Below are 23,229 nucleotides of genomic sequence, written 5' to 3'. Positions count from 1 at the left end.
ATGGCTTAGTGGTTAAGGCATTTGCCTACAAAGCCAAAGGATCCTGGTTCAATTCTCCAGGACTCATGTAAGCCAGATGCACAAGGCGGCACATGCATCTGGAGTTTGTTTGCAGTGGCTGAAGGCCCTGGTGCACCCATTCTCTCTCCCTCTCTCTCTACCTCTTTCTCTCTCAAAAAAATAATAAAATAGATTTTTGAAATACATAATAAAAATAAATAAATATATAAAATAAAATTTTTAATCCAAAATCTAGGTTTGGCAAGATGGCTCAGTGGTTAAAGGTATTTGCCTGAAAAGCCTGTCAACCTGGGTTTGATTCACCAGTACACACATAAAGTCAGATGCACAAAGTGGTGCATGTATCTTGAACCCACTTGCAAAGGCAGGAGGCCTTGGCAAGCCTATTCTCTAATAAAAATAAAATACAGAGGGCTGGAAAGATGGGTTAGTGGTTAAGCGCTTGCCTGTGAAGCCTAAGGACCCCATTTCAAGGCTCGATTCCCCAGGGCCCACATTAGCCAGATGCACAAGGGGGCGCACTCGTCTGGAGTTCATTTGCAGTGGCTGGAGGCCCTGGCATGCCCATTCTCTCTCTCTATCTGATTCTCCCTCTGTGTCTATTGCTCTCAAATAAATAAATAAAAATAAATTTAAAAAGTAAAGTGTACTAAAGCTAACTGCCCTTTTTAAAAAAATAAATAAAATACAGAAACTAGGGCTGGAGAGATGACTTAGCAGTTAAGGCATTTGCCTGCAAAGCCAGAGGACCCAAGTTTGATTCCCCAGGACCCATGTAAGCCAGATGCACAAGGGTCACATGCATTGTTTGCAGTGGCTAGTGGACCTGGTGTGTCCATTCTTTCTGTTACTCTTCTATCTATCTCTCTCTGTGCTTGCATAAATAAAATAAATACAGAAACTAAAGCCACACACACAGATCATCAAATACTCTGTATATTCACATTTGATCTAGTCTCATATGACTCTTTTTCAAAAGCTGTGTAGCCCCACTGTGAATCTTAAAAAGAGAATCTATTAGACTACAAAAGTTTCAAAGGATTTTGGTAGTTCTCTCCTGCCCAGTTACTCAAGAAATGCCTCCTACAGGTACTTCTAAATAAAAAGTGCAATAATAATTTCTAGAATGTCAAGACCATAGTAAATTCATTCTTGGACAAATGCCAGGAATGTTACATAGTAAAAGTTCCATTTCAGTCTTGAAGGGAAAATAAAATAGAGAAATACAGAAATATGGTGAAAAGTTTCTTTCAGCTACCTATTTTGGGGAGGGAGGGATAGGGGTAGTATCTTGCTATAGCACAGACTAACATGGAATTCATTACATAGCCTCAGGCTGGCCTCAAACTCATACAATTCTCCTCCTTCTGCCTCCTGAATGCTGGGGTTAAAGGTATGCACCACCCTGCCCAGCTTCAACTACATAATTTAATAGCAAGAAGACAAGTGATTATCATTAATGTAATCAGTTATATAAGAGCAAAATTGCATTAAAAATGGGGGGAAAATTAACCTTTCCTATGAGACACACTTGCCATGGAGACTTTATGGTGATGAGTTTCCACACTAGAATAGACAGACTATGTACATGCTGATGTTCTTCAGACAGTGTACGTCAAGACTAAAGGAATGGTTACTATCTGGTGAATAAAGCTACCTTAACCTATATAAAAAGATCATCATTACAGTAGAGTTACTATGCTGAAAAATACCAAGAAATCTATAAGCTAGTTCCTAAAGGCCCCTTTCATTAGATGTTTGACTAATCTACCCCAGTATTCGCTAATAATCTTCCTAGATGAAATGTATGTGCTTAGAACCATAACTTTATGCTCTCTAATTCTTTAGAGGAACAAGTGATTTTTCAAGAGAAAGCAAGGAAGTAGCATTTACTCTACATCAAAAGGGAAGGGGACTTTTCAAGTGTGTAACTGGTAATAAATTGGAGGTTAAAAATTATCAATGTTTATTGTGATAAAATTTAACTTAGTGTAGTATGAGTTCAAAAACTATCTTTTAATTAGGATTGGCCTACTTTATCCAAAAGTAACGTGTTTAATTATAAGTTCTTAGGGAAATTTCAGAAATAACTGAGAAAATTAAAGAACTCTATACTTTGAAGTCATTAGGGCTATTTTACATATGTTTTCTCTACTATTCAGATCAAGCAATAGTTACTTTTTATTAAGTGTCCTACTGTATGCCAAACACCACGTGCTCTTTAGCTCAATGAATGTTTCCTACAACCCTGTGAGGCCAATGTTATAGCATCCCATCTCAATTGAAGAAGCTGACAGCCAGTAACTAGCTTGCAGAATAGCACAGAGTGTTTGAGGAGGCCTGCCTTATTCCATCTTACCAGCACACAGCCCCTACCACTGAGCAACTGCATACCAATATACTGGAACAAATGAAAATCCAAAGTAGTACCCTGAATACTTTTTAAAAATATTATATTTGTAAACTAAAAATTTAAGGATTTTTGCTGGCCCTATTCAGATAAATCAAATCTAGCATGCATATATATGTAAAATTTATTTATTTGTTTATTATGGGTGAATAGCAATTAGGCAAGTGCCTTAACCACTGAGCCATCTCTATAGCCCAGGAAGGATATCAGTTAAATGCCACCCAGGGAGATAGACTATGTATGGAAATACTTACAAATACAGTATAAACAAGAGCAACCATGTGTCTTACACATTTTTGGGGGGTGGGGGGTTGAGGTAGGGTTTCAATCTAGCCCAAGATGACCTGGAATTCACTATGTAGTCTCAGGATGGCCTCAAACTCACAGTGATCCTCCTACCTCTACCTCCCAAGTGCTGGGATTATCTGTCTTACACATTTTATGTACAATATCCACTGAGGACGCTGTCTCACAGCCCTCTCCCACTTGAGAACTCTTGATCACCCCCAATCTCTCTCCCTCTCTCTCTTTCTCTCTCCCCCTCCCCCCCCCTCACATACACACACACACACAAACACAAACACACACACTTTAGTTCTTTCCAAAGCCTGGGAGAAGTAGGAGGAGAGGTGGTAAAACTATGGGGTCATCACTGTGTGGGGCACACAGACTTAATGGAGACCTGGCACATCAGCTGTTGCACTCCACACCTGAAGCGGTGTCTTCCTCCACAAACTATGAAGAAACCACAGAACCAGAGTGGGAAAGAAAGCATGTAAGACTGCCATCGATAGGAAGATGCAAAGAAGAGATGGAAGTCATCAAGCAAAAGCCAAAAGGCACTTTCTTTGAGGAATGAGAATCCCATGGCATATCAACTGAAACAAAGGTTCAGAAAGTCTTTCCCCTCTAATTTTACTTCTCTATTCTAGAGACTTCCATTAGAAAGAACCCTCCCTAGCATGTAGCTACTCTGCGTGTTCTTTCATGGACAAGGGAGAAGGGCCTGGTAAGTGTATCTTTAGCTAGCAAGAGAGAAATGATCCTATTATACCCTCTCTTGCCTCTATTGCTTCTTCCCTCATATACCTGGATCATTCTGACCACAAAGGAAGTTCTGATATCACTCAAAGTATTTCAAAACTAGGCAGGGAGGATGTTCATGGTATAAGTATATTTATAACATTAAACACAGCATTCTCTTTTTAAACAACCCTGATCCAGGAAACATAAAGCTAATCAAATTTTAGAGAACTTCAAGATAAGGAGTTATCTGTCACCCCTGTACCCAGGGTTCAGAAACAATTCCTCTCCTTTTTCTTCACGAACTCCACAGAACCCAAGAAAATGAAACAGGCCTCAGTTGTCTGACCTCTGCTGCTATCCCTCAGGCTGCTGGAGCAAAAAGCAATACATACATTGGTCTCCAATTTATCACTCCTATTTTCACAGTCATAAATTATTTCTCAAGCTTTAAAACAACAGGATTTTAAAAGGGTACTGTAAGGTACTTGGATTCCAGTAACTAAATTCAGATGTATGAGGCAATTTAAAATCATTATAAAAGCTTCCTGTTTCAAAGCTATCCAAAATAAAATCCTAGGAAATCTGTATACAAGAAAATGCTACAGAAGTAAGGCTAAAATTGATGTACTAAACCTATCTCTTCAAAGGGAGATAATCCATCAACGAAAGAACCCTTGGAAGGAGTCTGAGGTCATATCCTCTCATTGCTGGTCAATTTTTGTTACTACAATGTTCAGTGTAAATGAGCACAGTCTAATCCATCACACATTACCTTCATCAACAGACCAGCGGAACTTTCACGTGTTCAAAGTTCGATTCTGTGCACTCACATACACTGCATTTGGTTAAGCCACACACTGTTATATAAGTAGGCTACATGTGCCGCACAGGCAGGGAAATCAGCAAAGGCTTTTTGGACCAACTCAACTAGGGTTCAGTAAAGGCAACAAGAACAAAGCAAAAGTAAAGTGCTTAAGGAAAAGCCACAGTTTGGGCACGAATCCAGACCCAAAACAAAAGCTGTCTATTAGGTACACTGTCAGGGCAAAGTCATTTGTCAAAAGTCCCTAGCAACAAACCCTAAGTGGCTGCCTTACATGTTTCACAGGCTGTGCCAGACTACTGCTGTCAACTGCTGGTGCTGTGGCTCTAAGGGCAGGAGCTCTAATTTGACCCTTTTGAGAGCCAATCCCAATTAGTCCTGCATAAAGGAAGCTGTTTAGACATGGTGCTCTGGGACAGGTCTGACCCAGTGTGTCAGTGTCAAATGAAACAAAAAAAAATGAAAGGCACTTTCTCCAGCATGTTCTCTGTTCGAGATAAAAGCTAAAGAACCCTTTAGACCAAGCTTTTGAAGTAGGCCTCCCAGGACAAAAAGAAGGACAACTCAAATACCAAAAGCTGGCGTGGTTGTTTTGTCCAGGCCTGCTGGTATGACCTGTGGAAACTGAGGAGTACCACAGCAAGCTATATGTCATACTCCAGAAAAATTAGCAAGTCAAAGAAGTTTAATTCTTAATAGTCAAACAGCAAGCTATGAAAAGTATTCATCTGCTAGTAATTTTAAATCTGGCTTCCTATCCAGGTTTGTCATCACTGACAATTCTTTTTGGAATTGTTTCAAATCAATACTGTGTTGGTATTACTACATTACTACAAAGCAGCTCCTCTGCTGGGGTACAACCTAGGGCCTGTGTGCGGATTTAGATGGTAGAAGGAATGGAGAAACAACATAATTTGGGATTTCAACTGTAAATCACACATAAATAAGAAAACAGCATGAAACAAAACAAGAGCTCACTCTATTCAAACCAATTCTTGTAGCCAGTGAACCCTAGATCAAGGGTTATAACTTGCACCCAAGCGAGTCTTTTAATCCCCTCAGGTTTCTTGCACAAGTTTTATATAAGAACTTTTTCCCCTTGTATATATATGTACTATAGCTTTCACTAGAATTCCAAAGATGGCTGGGACCCAACAAAAGTCAACAGACATTTTCCAAATTGAAGTCATTTATGTGTGGATTCTACCTACCTGTGGTGATGTAATACCTGGGACACCTCTTGTATTTTCAACAAAACAAAAGAATCATAGTAGTCAAGTGCACCAAACTGAGTACGTCATCAAATACCTCTCCTCAAATTGTTGCTGATAATCACTAACTCCTGGAGTTGAAGAACTTAAAACTTCTTCTCAGGAAGGTCAGAGTGGCCAAAGGAGATAAGATCTGTGGTATGGATAAGCTCAATGGACAAAGAAATTGAGATTAAAGCTGACTAATTTTGACTCCACAAAAATTACTAACTAGGCTTTAAGTAGCATATCTTCAAACTCAAGGCTGGTTGGAAAATATGAGTTAAGACAACTAAAGTAAGACCATAGCAATGTTCAATTAACTCAGCTTAGGAAATGACCTTTGGCAAATGACCTCCAAAGCCTAGTACAGAGAGCAAAGCTGCTTCTTAGTCTAGTCAACAAAATAACTTCTAGGGCTTTCCCAATTATATTCACCTGCACTATTTCACTAACACCTCAAGGGAACCTTGGCGACAATGCAAACAAAAAGAGAGATGATAATAAATTCCCTTGAAGAGAGAAGGTTGTAAATTCAAAGCCATTTTAATATCCTTGCTGCTGCTCTGGATGCATATTTTTGTTTTAACCAGCTGAAGAACATAAAAAGTGTAGGTTTTATTTTTTAAAAAAATCACTAATCCTGTCTGTCTTTAAAAATTTTTTTAATAGTTTCATGTTTTAATTTAATTTATTTGCAAGCAGAGACAGAGAAGAGAGACAGGCAGAAAGAATGGGAAGCCAAGGCCTCCAGACACTGCAAACAAACTCCAGATGCATGCACTACTTTATGCATCTGGTTTTACATGGGTAATGGGGCATTCAAACCTGGGTCCTTTGGCTTTGCAGGCAAGAGCCCTAACCACACTAAGCCATCTCTCCAGCCCTCTAAATTTTTGATAGGCTACTGGTATCAAGACAGCCATGTAACATATTAAAATAAATTGTTTACTAGTCGAGCTGCCTGGGAGAAGCATCTCCGTTATGAGCATCAAGGGTATGCTGCCCGAGCTCCCGCCACAGGGCCGTGGCCTCAGAGCTATGTGTGTGCATGAGCCATTCCTAGTCTCGATGCACAGGCAGGATCACAACTGGCTGTGCCAGTCCACAGTACTAACACCTCTGAACATGTCTGTGTAAAACTACAGGAATGGTGACAAGCCACCTGTTGAGTTAAAGAAAAATTGAATGGAGCTGGGTGTGGTGGTGCACAACTTTAATCCCAGCACTCAGGAGGAAGAGGTAAGAGGATCGCCATGAGTTCAAGGCCACCCTGATATGACATAGTGAATTCCAGGTCAGCCTGGACCAGAGTAAAACCCTACCTCAAAAAATAGAAAAACAAACAAAAAAAAAAAAAAAAAAAAACAGAAAAAATGAATGGTTCCTGTACAAGACATTTCCCCATATGCTCCTGTAAAATGGGTTTTGTGTTTTGGTTGCAATTATCCTACCATAAGCACTTGGTGCTGTCCAGTTATGCCTATTGATATTAAAAAGCAAGAATGGTGGGCTGGAAAGATAGCTTAGTGGTTAAGGTGTTTGCCTGCAAAGACAAAGGACCGAGGCTCAATTCCCCAGGACTCATGTAAACCAGATGCACAATGTGGAGCATGCAGTTGGAGTTCATTTGCAGTGACTGAAGGCCCTGGCACGCCCAGTCTCTCCCTTTCTATCTATTTATCTGCCTTTCTCTCTCTCTCTCTCTTCCTCCCTCCCTCCCTCCCCCCCTCTCTCTCTCTCTCTCTCTCTCTCGTACATAAATCAAAATAAATAAAAAGAATGGCTGGTTGTGGTGGCACATACCTTTAATCCCAGCACTTGGGAGGCAGAGGTAGGAGGATCTCTGTGAGTTTGAGGGCAGGCTGGGGACTACAGAGTGAATTCCAGGTCAGCTTGGGCTAGAGTGAGACCCTACCTCAAATAATAATAATAATAATAATAATAATAATAATAATAATAAAATTAAATAAAATTTAAAAAGCAAAAATGAAACAGTTTTGAGTGTTAAGTTATAAGAATATTTGAGAATACAGAGGGAGGGGTAATATCTTTTTTATATATTTTCTAGTCACTTGTGCCTTCCTATGAAGGTTTGGCATGTAATAAGGGAGGGATAAAATTGATAAATCATTTTCTCATCAATGTCTCAACTCTGCTCTAAATATATTCTCAAATGCTATCAAAGAGCTGTGTTCTACTTTGTTGTCTGCTATTTCATTCAAAAAGTACTGAATATTCACTGCCATAAGGAAGGTAGAAATAAACAGGAAACTGAGATTTTTACTCACTTGCTAAATAAGTAACTATTAAGTACCTATAGTATACTAGGAGCAAGGACAAACAGAAGGAGGCATATCCCTGCCCACACTCAAATCTGTCTAAATAGGAATCAGAAATACATCAGTGATTGGTATTTAATAAAATCAATGAATTAATAGTGGTATGTACCTCATCTTGTGCTTTAGCAATTATGGAACTTTTTTTGCAGAAAGGCTTAAAGATTTTAAAGAAAATATCATGAAGTCTAAAGCTTTAATATTATTTTTCAAAGTCATCTGGCTCAAAATTCAAAAGCCACAAATGGCTATATTTTGAAAATCTGTCTTACCTTGCCTGTTCCCAGTTACCTAGCTGTTTTCTCTATATGGATCTAATAACAAGAGGAGTCTTCCAGTCTTGCTTCCCTGATTAATAAAGACAGAGCCTGCAATGATATTCTCATGAGCCTACTGCATGTTAGTATTTTTATGTAGTCTGTACCTTGTCATAACTAAACCAACTCTAAAAAGGGGAGACATAAGCAAAGACTACCAATGTTATTAAATGTTAAGTAAAAGTATTTTTCTTGGTAAGTATGCTAAATTTTTTTCACAGTGCTCCAAGGTAGAAAAGATAATGAGCAGAAAAAAAATATAGGATATACTCTATAGCAAGAATATCTTTAATTAAATCTAGTTATTTTCATGGGATCAATTGACTACATCCCTCAACTGGGTAATTGGGTTATATAACCACCTCATTGCTTAAAATGTTAATAGCAGTGATTCTGGTAACAATTCTGAAGAAAATAAAGATAGCTTAGTTCTCTCTTTAACTTACCTAGTAGTCATGAGAACCAGAATACACGATACTCCTCTTCTCCACACTGTTGGTGTCATTCCCAACCCACCATCCTCATAAGGTCTGTCTCCATTGCACTAGCTTGCTCAATGGCTAACAGGTCAGGTAGTATACAGAAGGGTCCATAGTACAGGGTGGTTAAGAAAATAAGAGAAGAGACTGAAATGGAGAACATGAAGTATGATGAAATCAAAGCACTCTTAGATACTGTGAATGCACAGACAGGGCTCTAAAATATGACTGAAATACTACCCAAAGTAACAGAGTTGATGTGATAACACTGGGGACTGTAGCTTTGGATGCAGTGGTGGCATGGAGTCCCCAAGAACAGAAGTAGTATTCATGAGCTAGCTGAGAGTGCTAAATAATTAAATCAAACTGAAATGTTGAATTCTGGTTATAAACAGAACAATTAATAGAAATAAAAAGTGCCATGGAAATTAACCTCAAATAATAAATATTATTAGAGCTATAGAGAAATCAATTGCCTTCATACTGAGGGTTAAAAAAAAAACCAGAGGGGACAGTCACATATTTTGCTTTTTCCATCTATTTACCCTGCTTTGACCTGAGTCATGATCAAGCCAGTATCACCCAAATGTCCTCTTTGTGAGCAGACCCTATAATGTATCTTCTCTCCTCACAAGAGTGCACTATTGTTGGTCCCAGAGCTAACCAGTGAGTCCAAGGTCAGCAGGAAGAGTTGTGTGGCCCAACCGCTGACTCCATGGGATGACCAGTGACCTGCTGCCTGACCTAAAAATGAGGCAAGTATTCACTGTGGTTCTCAACTCAAAGGATAAAGTTTCTAAATATCATATCCCAAATCCTTTTATTAACCTACATACAGTCAAGGCCTCCATAGCTTAGCTTTCCACATTCCATAGACTTGCCAAAACTCACACCAACATTACAGAAACAATAATGCATCTGCCCTGAACATGTACAAATATTTATTCTTGCCACTATTCCCTAAACAATACAAGTATTTGCATAGCACCGATGCTGTATTAATATAAATAATCTAGAGATGATTTCAAGTGTATGGGAAGATATACATAGGTTATATGCAAATACGATGCCATTTTATATAAGGACTGAGTATCTGCAGGTTTGGTGTTCGCAGGGGGTGCTAGAACCAACCCCCCATAAACACAAGGGTACAGATGTCTACATAACTGGCTTATTTTCTTTACCATAAATCAACTTATTTTATAGATCTGAATATTGTTAGACTCTGAATATTTCTGTAATCAGCATATATTATAACTCTTTGGACAAATTTAAAAACTGCAGCATGTTCTGGTGCCATGGTTGTCAAGCCACAGGAAATTTTGCACAAAGTGGATATTAGGGAACCTCTAGAGACAAATATTCCCACAACTAGAGAGTAGAATTTGTGTAGTGGTAAAAGCCAAGAACACTGCTAAATATTAAAGTTCACAGGACAGTCATTCAAACAAAAAAACAAAATATCTTGTCCAAAATGTCCACAGTGCCACGGATAGTCCATTAAATAGAAATTCAAATTAGTTCCTGATGTTGATTCACCTTATAATTCAGTAAATCAGTACTCCCTTTACCCCTAACTGTCCATATTTGGCAATGCCTATAATAGGATTATTTGAATTGGTTGTTTAAATATAAGCTTTTTAAATTCCTGGCAATAAATGTGAATTTTTATGGAAGCAATAACAAAAGTTGATGCTCCTCCTGTACTATGTATTTTAAATGACCGTTATCTTCTTTGTTTTGTATAACCCATTGTCACAATTGAATGTTGGATGTTATATTGCATATACCATAAAATCAGATGACAACAAATGCTGGCCAGAATGTGGGGACAGAGGAACCCTTATCCACTGCTGGTGAGAGTACAAGCTTGTACAACCACTAGAGAAATCAGTATGGAGATTCCTGAAAAAGATGAAGATAGATCTACCATTTGACCCAGCTATACCACTCCTGGGCAAATGCCCTAACGACTCCTCACTTTATTACAGAGATAGTGCCCCAACCATGTTACAGCTCTTCCTAACTTAGCTAGAAACTGGAATCAGCCCAGATGCCCACAGGTAACAATGATGTGGTACATATACACAATGGAATTCTACTCAGCTAAAGAAAATGAAGTCATACAATTTGCAGGAAAATGGATGGTGTTGGACAAAAGTTATTCTAAGCAATGTCATGCAAGCACAGAAAGACAAACACCACAGGTTCATTCCTAACTGGGATCATTGGAGATGAGTGCAAATGGTTGTCAGCAACAGAAATGTGAGCACAAAACTAAAATGAGACAAGGAGAGAGAAGAAATGGGGTGGGAGGGGAGGAGGGGTTTCTTAGGAATGAGATGGAATGTCTGGGGTGGGAGGGGCTTGGAGGGGTAGAGGGTAAAGAGAATTATATAAAAGACACTATTAACAATCAGTTCCATAGAAACCCTCATCCTTAAACAAATTATATTTATATTATTAAATTATATATACATATATATATATACATATATATATATATATTTACTGTCATTCCTTTTCTGCATATTTTAAAATTATGCCAAAGTTACAAAATATGTTCTTCATTTGTAAAACTTGCTTATCTTTCTCAATGCATGTGTACATGTGTTCATGTGTACATGTGTACTTACATGCACGTAAACATGCATGTATATAGGACAGAGGATAACATTTGTTGTTATCCTTGGGAATTCTGTCCACCTGTTTGGTTTTTTTTTTTTTTTTTTTTTTTTTTAAGCCTGGTCTATCATTGACTTAGAGTTTGCCAAGTAGGCTAGACTGGCTGGCCAGAAAGGCCCAGGGATTCTTGGGCCCCTGCCTCCCCAGCACTGCAATTACCAGGATACATCACCATACCCAGCATGTTTTACATGGGTTTTCTGGTGACTAAACTCAGTTCCTCATGTTTGTAAGGCAAGTATTTTACCAACTGAGCTATCTAGCCAGACCTGTTTGCTTTGGTTTGGAGACAAGGTCTCACATAGCCCAGGCTGGCCTCAGAATTATTATGTGGACACACATGACCTCAAGCTCCTGATAATCCTGCATTTACCTCCAAAGTGCTGGGATGACAGATGTGTGCAAATGAAGAGATCAAGATGTGTCAAGGAACCCAAGATCATACACTCAGTGACCCGAGCAGGATCCTATGATAGCACCAAACCTGAGGTGACATGGAATATCTGGTGTGTTTCAACTGGACTCAAAATTTTCTGGGTGCTCTCCGCCAAGCATTCCAACACATATGCCCAATGATATACAAAAGAAGCCATGGGATGAACAGTGAATAAAGGATACTGAAAGGAACTTGAGAACATTTGCAAGATAATACAGAATTGAATGCAAATGAGTGTTCGACAGTGCAGATGGTATTCATATAGCCCATGAAGATGTGACAGTAGCAAGGAAATACAAGGAAAGGCTTCCTGTGACAGCTGAGTTTGGCAGCCAATTTTGAATAAGACAGACTAGAAAGATTCACTTCCTAGTGATTATAGAGCATGTCTCGTTCATTAAATGGCATAAGCAAACATCCCCGAAGCAGAAATGAGCAAATCAAGTACAGAGAATTATGATTTTAAGTTACTGGAGACAGTGATCAGAAATTAATTTTTTGAACTTGTCAGGCACATCCACAGAAGGTAAAAGGACTGGTGAAATCTTGGTGACAAACCGTGTGGGCCAAAAGACACTTGCAATTCTTATTCCATCATTCATTTGACTTGTGTCGATCTCCCTAACTGTATGGCCAATGTCGTCAAAGTTTGAACTACACAGAGGAATGTCTGGAGTCAAAGAGATAATGCTAAAATGAATTAGAATAAGTATGAAAGTTTCAGAAATTACAATTGCTATGACCAAAGCATTAGATAAGTCAGGCATGGTGGCGCACACCTTTAATCCCAGCACTCGGGAGACAGAGGTGGGAGGATCACTGTGAGTTCAAGGTCACCCTGAGACTACATAGTCAGTTCCAGGTCAGCCTGGACCAGAGTGAGACCCTACCTCAAAAAAAACAAAACCAAAAAAAGAAGAATTAGATGGACAGCTGAAGTGCTCACAGAGCTTTCTGACCCTACAGCAACAGCCTTTCTAGGGCACCTGCTTGTATCTGCTCACCCGCCTTCCACTTACCCTGTCTCACTTGTTTCTCTGAGTTTACATTCCCCAGAGGAACGCTGGGATATAAGCTTCTGACTCAAGTCCTAGTGTCTTAGTATTGCAAGTTAGGGCAAAACTAACTAGTAGAGGAGCTAAACTCAAATCCTTTATGAGCTAATGCTTAGTACATTTGTTCAGATCCACCAGTGGATATGAGATGTGCACAGTGTCACCAAGTGAGTAGCACAGGATTTGTGTTGACAGATCATCAGCCCCAAATTGTCTGCTGCCAACACTATGGCCCGCCAATTCTCCAGGCTTTTTGTACTACATCACTGGAGGGAAATCAAGATGGGATATGAAGGGACGAAGGGCGAAGGTGCAGTGGGCAGGCAGTGCACAGACGAGAAGCAGTGGGAAATGGAAAGAGACTAATTGCAGAAGATCAACCCTTTCCCCAGCAGGAAGTCCTGCGCTAATGCAATGCAGCAGCCTCTGGAAGCCTAAACAGCATAAATGGCTCAAGGTGTTCTCTGATGAATGGGGCTTTGCTTCTTTGGCAGGTAACTGAAGTCAGACTTTGGGAACATGCACACCTGCAAGTCAATTCAGCCCTTGAACTGCTCCAAATTCCTCAGATCGGGTTCGTTATGAGAAGCCACCTGCATGTCTGCTCATCAAATCCTGCTGGTTTCTGGTTCTGATCTGTTGTAACACACACACACAAGTCATCTCTAATTACAGAAGTAAAATAAATAATTCCTCGAGATTTCCTGACCTTCGGCTTAAAGCCAATGTGAGAGTGGTCTCTGCTGATGATCACAGAACTGTAAACTGCTCCAACACGTCTGCTGAGTAATTACTTAATCCAAGTAGTAAAACCTGGGTAATAAGGATTAACAAGTGGTATGGCCCCATTTTAATTAGTCAAAATTCTGAACTACAAAATGCCTTCCCAAGCAAGACAAGCTTGTGAAAGAGAATGCTTTATAGTCACCAAACTGTCTCCTTTTCCTCTTGGGCACATAATGGAATGTAAGCAGAAGTAGGCCTGGTGTGTAGAAGAGCCTTTAGGTGAGACCTCCCTGATTCTCCTTTTCTCTGTCTGCTTGAAGAGAGAGGACAGGCCTTACAGTTTGCACAGAGACCCAATGATGCATCTGGATCCTCGAAAGAATGCAATGGAGCAGACGGGACCCCAGCCACAACTCCACCACGCCTCACACTGCAATGGATCAGAGCAAGATGGATTTCATTTTATTTTATTCTATGTTAAGAGGCTGGATTTTGAATGAATTAACTGATTAACTGCTGACTGCAATCATAAGTCTGTTATAACACAATAAATTTTAATATTCAGAATTCAAAGTAGGTTAACAACATTCACCAAATCATTAACGATATTGTTTACCTTGTTGTGCACCTACTCATTCTGAGGAGGTTTTAATGAATGGAGAAGACTGAATAAAATAGTGCAAAATCTGGCTGGAGAGATAGCTTAGCCAAGGACCCAGGTTCAATTGCCCAGAACCCACATAAGCCAGATGCAACATGGTGACGCACAGACCTGGAATTCATCTGAAGTGGCGAGAGGCCATGGTATGCCCATTCTTCCTCATCCCCACTCTCTCTCATAGATAAATAAAAATTTGTTTTAAAAAATAGCGCAAAATCATTTTTCTATATTGTTCTATGCTATATTAAGATGCTTTGTGCTCTCAAATATTGTAAGCATGTGCAAAACAATTTCATTCAAAATATTAACTAGCAATATGAAATTTCATCCCAGTCTGTATCTGAAAATCATAATTACTTGCAGTTGATATTGTAGTATCTTCCTGCTTTTCATCAGCTCTCTTATTATAAGCCTGTCTGGATCCCTCAGGCCAATACGATGTCTGAGCCATTTAGATACACTTTAATCTGTGGCACAGACTTCACAGCTCAACTCTGGGGCATATTTCCATTGTTTACAGCAAAATCCGTGGGCACAGAATCTTCTTACACATGTAATAAAATTAAGTATTCACAAGTTACCAAAAGTAAGAGTTCAAGTTTATCTATTACATGCTTATATTTATAACCCCAACCAATAATCACAAAAGACCAGATTTTTTTTTGGGGGGGGGTAGGAGAGCAACAAAACATTTGTTTTATTTAGCATTGCTATGAGTGCAGTTGCCTAAAGTTAACCATACTCTTTGGACTATAAAGCACAGTAACTATGAACTCTTTTGGGTAGGTGTCAAACAACATGAATTTGAAGGGAAGAGGAGAAACAACAGGAATCATGGCTATGGGGATGTTGATAAAAATGGGTGCTAACTTTCATCGTTTTTCCACCACCAGGAGGTAAGATATCATCAGTATGAGATATTCTAGTACAAGAAATATCTCAAGGTGAAATTTAAAGCAGAAATTAAAGATCAAATGTTTAAATAAACTTGTAATTTTTCAAGCAAAATTCATGGGAGTGACCATAAGGTCACTATGCACTAGGGTGAGCCACAATTCTACCAACTGTCAAGATCTAAATTCAGTGATCACAATCATCCTATTCATTTAAACCCATTGGCCTGGAAAGAGAAAACCAGAAGAAAAAACAAAATTCTTACATGCACTCAAACTATTTAATCCTTTAAAGGCAAATTTGGAAACTATACATTGTTTAAAATAACTAAGAATTAGGGCTGGAGAGATGGCTTAGTGATTAGGTGCTTGTCTACAAATCCAAAAGATTCACGTTCAATTCCTTAAGACCCACATAAGCCAGATGCACAAGGAGGCACATGTGTCTGGAGTTCCTTTGCAGTGGCATGAGGCCCTGGTGAGCCCATTCTCTCCCTCCCTCCCTTTCTCTCAAATACATAAAAATATTTTAAAAAAGAACTAGTAGTCTTGACAGTGTAAACAGTGAGAAAATTTGAATTCTCAACTAGTTTACACTGCCTCAATGACATGACTACCTCTTCTTATAATGTAAAGGTGAGTATACCACTGCACAGGTTCCAAGTTGAAGGAAGTTTGTAAATACACAGTCAACATGAACACTTCCTGAACCGAAGCACCTCCAGCCTCAGAAAACACTTGGAATTTCAACATTAAAAAAATCTATTGTGAAGGGAAATGATGGTACAAAATATGATGTATCCAGAAGTTTCTACTTATTAAAAAAGGAAAAAATCTAATTTTAAAAAGAAGATATTTAGTTTACATTTTACTTTTTTTTAATTTTTTTTAAATTTATTTATTTGAGAGCGACAGACACAGAGAGAAAGACAGATAGAGGGAGAGAGAGAGAATGGGTGCGCCAAGGCTTCCAGCCTCTGCAAACGAACTCCAGACACATGTGCCCCCTTGTGCATCTGGCTAACATGGCACCTGGGGAACCGAGCCTCGAACCAGGGTCCTAAGGCTTCACAGGCAACCGTTTAACCGCTAAGCCATCTCTCCAGCCCTACATTTTACTTTTAAAACAAATGTGCATGCTAAACTGAGCTCAAATTTTCTATTTAGGTGTAATACACGCTGGGCGTGGTGGTGCACACCTTTAATCCCAGCACTCTAGAGGCAGAAGTAGGAGGACTGCTGCTAGTTCAAGGCCACCCTGAGACTACATAGTGAATTCCAGGTCAGCCTGAGCTAGAATGAGACCCTACCTGGAAAAATAAAATAAAAGAGTAATACACATTCCACAACTTTCAAATCAATGTGAGTTGTCAATGAGTGTGAAGATGTATGCAGTTTTAGTTATAACTTATAAGAACAGCTAAAGGTATTCAATGGTATAGCCCAGATTCCCCAGTGAACAACAAATATCTTTCACTTGGCATGCCTGTTAGATCAATTGTCGTTGATCTCTTACTTCCATCACGACTTATGTTTTAAAAACTTTAAGGCTTGTCTTTTAAATACAACTGGGACTCATTAGCTCCTTTCTGCCAATTTAGCTAACATCCTGTCACTTTTCCTTCATCCCCTCTGTGTCCCAAGTAAGTGTCATTTTCTTACTTTTATTTTGGCTGGGAATTCAAGTTAACCAGCCTTGCAGGATAGCTGGTGTATACAGTTCTAACCTTCCCCCATTGTTTTTGACTCACAAATAAAACGGTGCCAACTTCTAGTGGTTCTGGGTCTCTGCTGTTGATGTAGGTCCTGAGCCTGGAACTGGAACATTTCTTCCCAAAGCCTAGACATCCAAACATTTGTGAAAACGACTTTGTGCTTCACTGACCTGCGTCAGCTCACAGTTACACCGAAGCATGTTTACAATGAAACGATTTCCTGGCACTGTGAGAACAATTTCACTAAGCTTTCCATGTTGCCCTTTGTCATTGCTTTTCTTTCTGGAAAGTAATACCAAATAAAGCATTCATTGCCTATGGATCAAATACACAAGCTATTGCTTGAAATTCGTGGAGTTTTTTTCAGGAGGATTAAGTCTATCCTGCATGGCACAGTGTGATATTACTGAATTTGATACATCCATGACAATTTCCTTTGATTCCAGAACATGATTGGGAAAGCTACAAAACAAAGTATACTTGTCTCTTCCTGCTGCTTTGGAGATGGCTCCCAGGACTCTCTTTGGAATCTGGAATCCATGGAAGCTCAAGGTCTCATGTAAAACAGTGCCCACCCCACGCCTCCTCCTCTCACTTACTGTAACGTCTCAAGATTGTTATGATACCTAACATAATGTAACATAACTCCTTGGAAATGGTTCTTATACTGTGTTGTTCAGAGAACAATGACAAGAACAAAGTCATCTATTCATTGCAATTGCAATTTATTTTTTAAAATACTTTTGTTCTATAGTTGGTGAAACCCAAGATTTTGGAAGCCACAGATACATAAGGCCAACTTTATTTTGGAAGCAAGAAAATGTCTAACAACATGCCTCTGCAGTTGGGAAATTGATTTTAATCAAATGTCTAGAATATGTACATGCCCAGAGAGACCTTGATTTGTAATTTTTAAACAAATATGTTCTCCTTGAATTTTACAATGTGGATTCTACCCTATTATACAAGAGCTTATCTGAGGGGGGAGAGAAGAACCCTTATAGGAAGTAGATTTAAATAATCCTTGAAATTGAACCAGAGGTACACTTTCTAAAACTCATCTTTCTGTCTCAAGAGTCCTATTCGGGACAGCACTGCACAAACCTTAGGCAATATATGGCTGCAAGTGAGGCAGGGGACACATCTAGAGTTTAGCCAAGTGCCTTCTAAATTATGCCTCATAACTCGTCTGTAGTTTTGACTCCCAATTTCACCTGTGTCATCCAAAATGAAGAAATAGTCTTCTTCTCTATGGCTTTCTTGAATGAACGAAGAATAAATCTGAGAACATTTGAGAAGACACACACTTTCTGTACCAGGCACTGGTTTTTAAAATGTATCATTGTAAAGTTTTTCTCATCATCAGTAGAGCTATATCCACAACTGTAGTGGAGCAAAAAAAAGTTTTACCCTATCCTCTACTTTCCAAACCCAGCTCCCCTTTTGTTCTGCCCCTTGGAAGCCCGTGACACTCTGCTCTGAGTCATGTGTAATGGGCATTAGCTCACACCTGACCACAATGGTAAGCTTCGGATATACTTATGGACAAGGCAGAGCCTCCTTCATGGAACTGGTAAGAGCAAAGGAAAAATAATGTCACAGGGGTAAATAAAAGATGGAGGCGATGCAGACTGGCACTGTAACATTGAGTGATTTCAGACAGGAGGGGAGGTCGATTAATGATTTCATAGAAAAGAAATTACTTGGTCACAACTGCCCACTAAATCCTCCTTCCATAAATATTCTTGACTCCTTCGTGTGTCCGAGAGGAGGGAGGACATGAAAAATGGCACGTGTTAGAATTTTGAGACTGCCTTTCCTGAGGGTCTCAGCAAAGAATGCTGACCTAAGGCTTGAGGATCCAAGTCTCCTGCAGTGGCTTATGGCTTCTTCTGAAGACGGGCCTGCTTCTTGGTGAGAAATTAAACTCCATATGGCAGCCCTTGCCTAGGGATGCTCTTAATAGTATGTGAAATTCCAGTGGTAGCATGTTGAACATTTCTTCTACTACCACCTGACTTTCCTGCTTTCTATCCTGGCTTTTAAATAATGAAGATATTTAAGTGGATTTACTACCACATCCTCCATCAGCATCATAGACTGAAGAAATACTACCAAGTAAATATGCGATCAAAAGTAAGCTCCAGTGAGAGGCAAGAGTGTCCGTTTGCTAGTGTGCTTTGTAAATACAACATTTTTCCCTTACTTCACAGTTGCTCCATAAGTAAGCTATGGCGCCTTCTCTGACTTACAAGGAGGAAAAAACAATCATACTATGACAACTAATTTTACTGTATGTATTTTACATGCAAGAATTCACATAAACATTAGTTAAAGCACCCCATCATAAAAGATTCATAATTCATAGTATTATTTATAGTACAACCTTTGCTGACTTAAAATATACCTATGAAACTCCTGTTTCTGTTGACATATATGGCTCTCAGGAGCTGCTATATATCAAAATAAAGTTTCCTTGCAGGAGATTCCATTTTAGTCCTATGCCAAAAGTTTGATATGGAACAAGACAAAACTAAACCAAGTTGTGACTCAAAATAATCCAAATGTTGACTCTGAAAGTATGAAATATTTAGAAATCCTAAGATTCATCACAAAGTATCAAACATTTCAAAAGTAATTTCTTAATGTCTCCATATCATTTCTTGGTGTGCATTTACTGACACAACCATGTTTGCCATTCTCCAGACCATAGTGACATCATTTCTTCAGATAGCTTTTCTGTACCATTCCTGTGATTTTGGTTACTCTCCACGTTCCCATTTTTTGCCCATGCTATGCTGAAAGTTATCTTGCTGAAAATCCAATAATGTTATCTTATCTAAAAGTCTCCATATATTTCCTGCTCTCTGCAGGATACATTTCAATTTACTAATTTGGTATAAATGTCCTCATACATATTTATTCCCCAGCTACTTGTCCAGCATCATCTACTGTTAAATTCATCCACTCAGAGTTTCCTGCCACCAACAATACATCATATCTTCCTGGAGATGCCCCTTAATAAATCTGCCCTACACATACCTATTACTTTTGAATTTTCCTTCTCCACATTCTCTGCCTGGCAACTTTCCTAAACCAGCCTCCTCCAAGAATGGCTGGCAAGGTTGTTAGCGTGATGTTTTTCAGCACCGGAATGGCACTGATTTATGTTCCATGTTATGGTTCTTATGTTAATATGCCATGACTGCTGTTTGTATTCTCTCATCCTTCGCTTACTATAGTCTACATAATCTCCGAAGGACAGTGCATTCTGACTCTAAGTTCTTGTCTATCATCTCACTTCATGGACTTATAAAGACTGAGTAGGAAAGACAATGGGTTGGACTTATACAGAAAGAGGGGAGAGAAAGAAGGCCTTCATCATAGCTATTTGCTTATGTATGAGATTTTCTTCTGAGTTTTCTGAGTGCTGTGTCTTATTCATCTTTGAACAGCTCTTACTTCTAATAATAGCTGACATAATTGGTATTTAATATGTGTTCATAAAATACATGATAGCCACACCCCTAGATACTGTGTGCAATGCAAGATAGTCCATTTTATGCAGATGATGAACAAATACCCACAACACTTCCCCTGAAAGTCCACCACTTCCTAGACCATACTCCAACAGTTAATGATGTCATGGAGTCACTTAAGGTCTTTAAGGACCACCCCTGTAGGTCAAATTCATTCTGCTACAGACTGTGTGGTCCCTTTTTTCTTCCCCTGCAGCTAATCTATCTAGTTCTGCCCACATGACCTCTTGCTAGAAAGAAGGGTGAGAAAATGGAGAACCAAGATCCGTTGATATGACAAAATAGCCAGCTGTACATCTTGAGACATGCTACCTCTAACACATCTGCCAGGGCCCAAGAGAAATTGCCAAGGAAGCAGCAACATGAATACTGCTCTTACTGCTAGCCTGACAACTAGCTCAAGGATGATGGTGACAGACACAGTGATGAATCAAAACCTATCAAAGCAGAGCCGGGCATGGTAGCACAAGCCTTTAATCCCAGCACTTGGGAGACAGAGGTAGGAGGATCACCATGAGTTCAAGGCCACCCTGAGACTACATAGTGAATTCCAGGTCAGCCTGGGCTACAGTGAGACCCTACCTTGAAAAAAAAAAAAAAACTATCAAAGCAGAAATCCAGAGGGCACAGAGAACACAAAACTAAATCATACTGCCAACAGGCTGGCTGTGGCTCAGAAAACATTGCAGAAGAGAGGGTGGAAAGATTGTAAGCGCCACAGAGTGAGCAGCAATACTCTTGGGCATAGTCCCACCCACTTCTACACTACACAACTGACTGAGGCTCATGACCCCTCAGTGAATACCATAACTCCACTGAGGAGCACCCCAGGGCAATGGGAGCAAGAGTTAATATGAAATAAAATTTAAGAATTGTACATACTTGAAAACAGCCAATTAAAAAAGTTTATAAAACAAAGAAAGAAAGCAGACCATTACAATAGTCTCTACAGTTATGGACTCCATTTTTTTTTTACAAAGTCAGAGGTATTCTATGTCACCTGGACAATCAAGTCTGAAAGACAGAGAGTACCTAGGAGCAATTTGCTAATGGAATTCTCTGATAACAGTCTATAGTACTTAAACCTCCTTTGGCTCCTTCTCCCACTCACTATACCCAAACATCTAATGTGCCAGGCACTGTGCTAAGAGACGATGATAAGAACTATAGAATACAGTCTTATCCTGATAACATTCATAGCCTAACAGAAGAAAGATATTTAAAGGAGAAAATACATTTAAAAGTATACACACACACAAATGAAACACTAAAACACTTGGCAAGGACACAACTCCATGGGTGGGAGAGCGGGGGGCAGGAAAGCCATGTTGTAGCCAATAATGTTCAAGTTGGGACCTGAAAGATGAATTTAGTTGATTTAAGCCATTCTATAAATATATGCCTTGACCACAAGCTGATCCTTCATGCATCCTGTGGGTCTCAGTGTCCTGCATACAAGACCATAATTCACCTGATTATAATCCATCTTGATTATACCACTCTGGCACAAATCATTTCAGTTCTTCAATTCACAACTGTGTTCCCATTTGTCCTATTATGAGACTAAAACCCAGGATCTTTCTCTGTGGTCAAAATTTGAAAGTTTCTTTAATATAGTTCAGTTGAATAAACAGCATCCTAAGATCTCAGCATTGAGAGAAGCCATACAGCATTTGGTGTGCCTTTAAACACACTGTCCTTTCTTGATCAAGCAGGCACTAGACTTAAGAGAGGTAAAAGCCAAATCTACATCATGGCAACTTCATTCTGAACTAAACAGTTATCATGACTACCTGGTCACTAATATACCAACATGATTATGTTATTTTAAATATTTAAAATAACAAAAGCATGAAATGTGAAATGCCTTACATTTGGAAAGTTCTGTCTGGTAGCTTTCATGGTATAGAAATATAATAAAATTCAATAATTTTAATAAGTAATTATAATAAATTTATGGGACATAAAAGGTACAACTATAAAGAAGTTTCCAGGGTTCTACTAAAAAATAGACTTGGTAAAGGCCATGCAGTGAGATGTGAGAAATTTTTATAATAAGTGAAATGCCCTTAAATTAGCTTCTAATCTAAGTGATAAACTGAGAAATATTTTTATGTATTAAATTTTATTATAGAAGGATATAATTTCATTATATTTTAGGGCATGTAAAGAAAGTTATAATCGGGCTGGAGAGATGGCTTAGCGCTTAAGCGCTTGCCTGTGAAGCCTAAGGACTCCGGTTCGAGGCTCGGTTCCCCAGGTCCCACGTTAGCCAGATGCACAAGGGGGCGCACGTCTGGAGTTTGTTTGCAGAGGCTGGAAGCCCTGGCGCGCCCATTCTCTCCCTCTATCTGTTCTTTCTCTCTGTGTCTGTCGCTCTCAAATAAATAAATAAAAAATATTTAAAGAAAGTTATAATCATTTTTACAAGGAAATTTAGTAATGGTTTCCCTTTGACCTTCTCTATGAGCTTCCCATGGCAAACCTAAACTGGAAAAAAAAATACCAAGTGTAAAAAAACATTGATTCTAGGGCTAAAAAGATGGTTTAGTGGTTAAGGTGTTTGTCTACAAAGTCAAACTACCTAGGTTTGATTCCCCAGGAGCCATGAAAGCCAGAAGCACAAGGTGGTGCATGCATTTGGAGTTTGTTTGCAGCAGTTGGAGGCCCTGACATGCCCATTCTCTCTCTATCTGCCTCTTTCTCTCTCCCTCTCTCTCTTAAATAAGTAAATAAAATTTATAAAATTCAATTCTAAAATCTTGCCAAGAAAGAAATAAGTTTATTATAAAACATGTCAATTTTATCTTCACATAACTTAAAAGAAATCATTCATAAACTCAAGAATTTACTG

The 23,229-nt window shown here is 39.1% G+C and overlaps 1 protein-coding gene across 13 annotated transcripts in view; it reads right to left on the bottom strand.

Moving 5' to 3' along the window:
* The window catches only part of Col25a1 (collagen type XXV alpha 1 chain), a 482,287-nt gene that overhangs the window by 322,173 nt on the left and 136,885 nt on the right, over window positions 1–23,229 (bottom strand). The window lies entirely within an intron of this gene.

This window comes from Jaculus jaculus, chromosome 2 (assembly GCF_020740685.1).
Source record: "Jaculus jaculus isolate mJacJac1 chromosome 2, mJacJac1.mat.Y.cur, whole genome shotgun sequence".
NCBI lineage: Eukaryota > Metazoa > Chordata > Mammalia > Rodentia > Dipodidae > Jaculus > Jaculus jaculus.
This window is presented reverse-complemented; position numbering and strand designations above follow the sequence as displayed.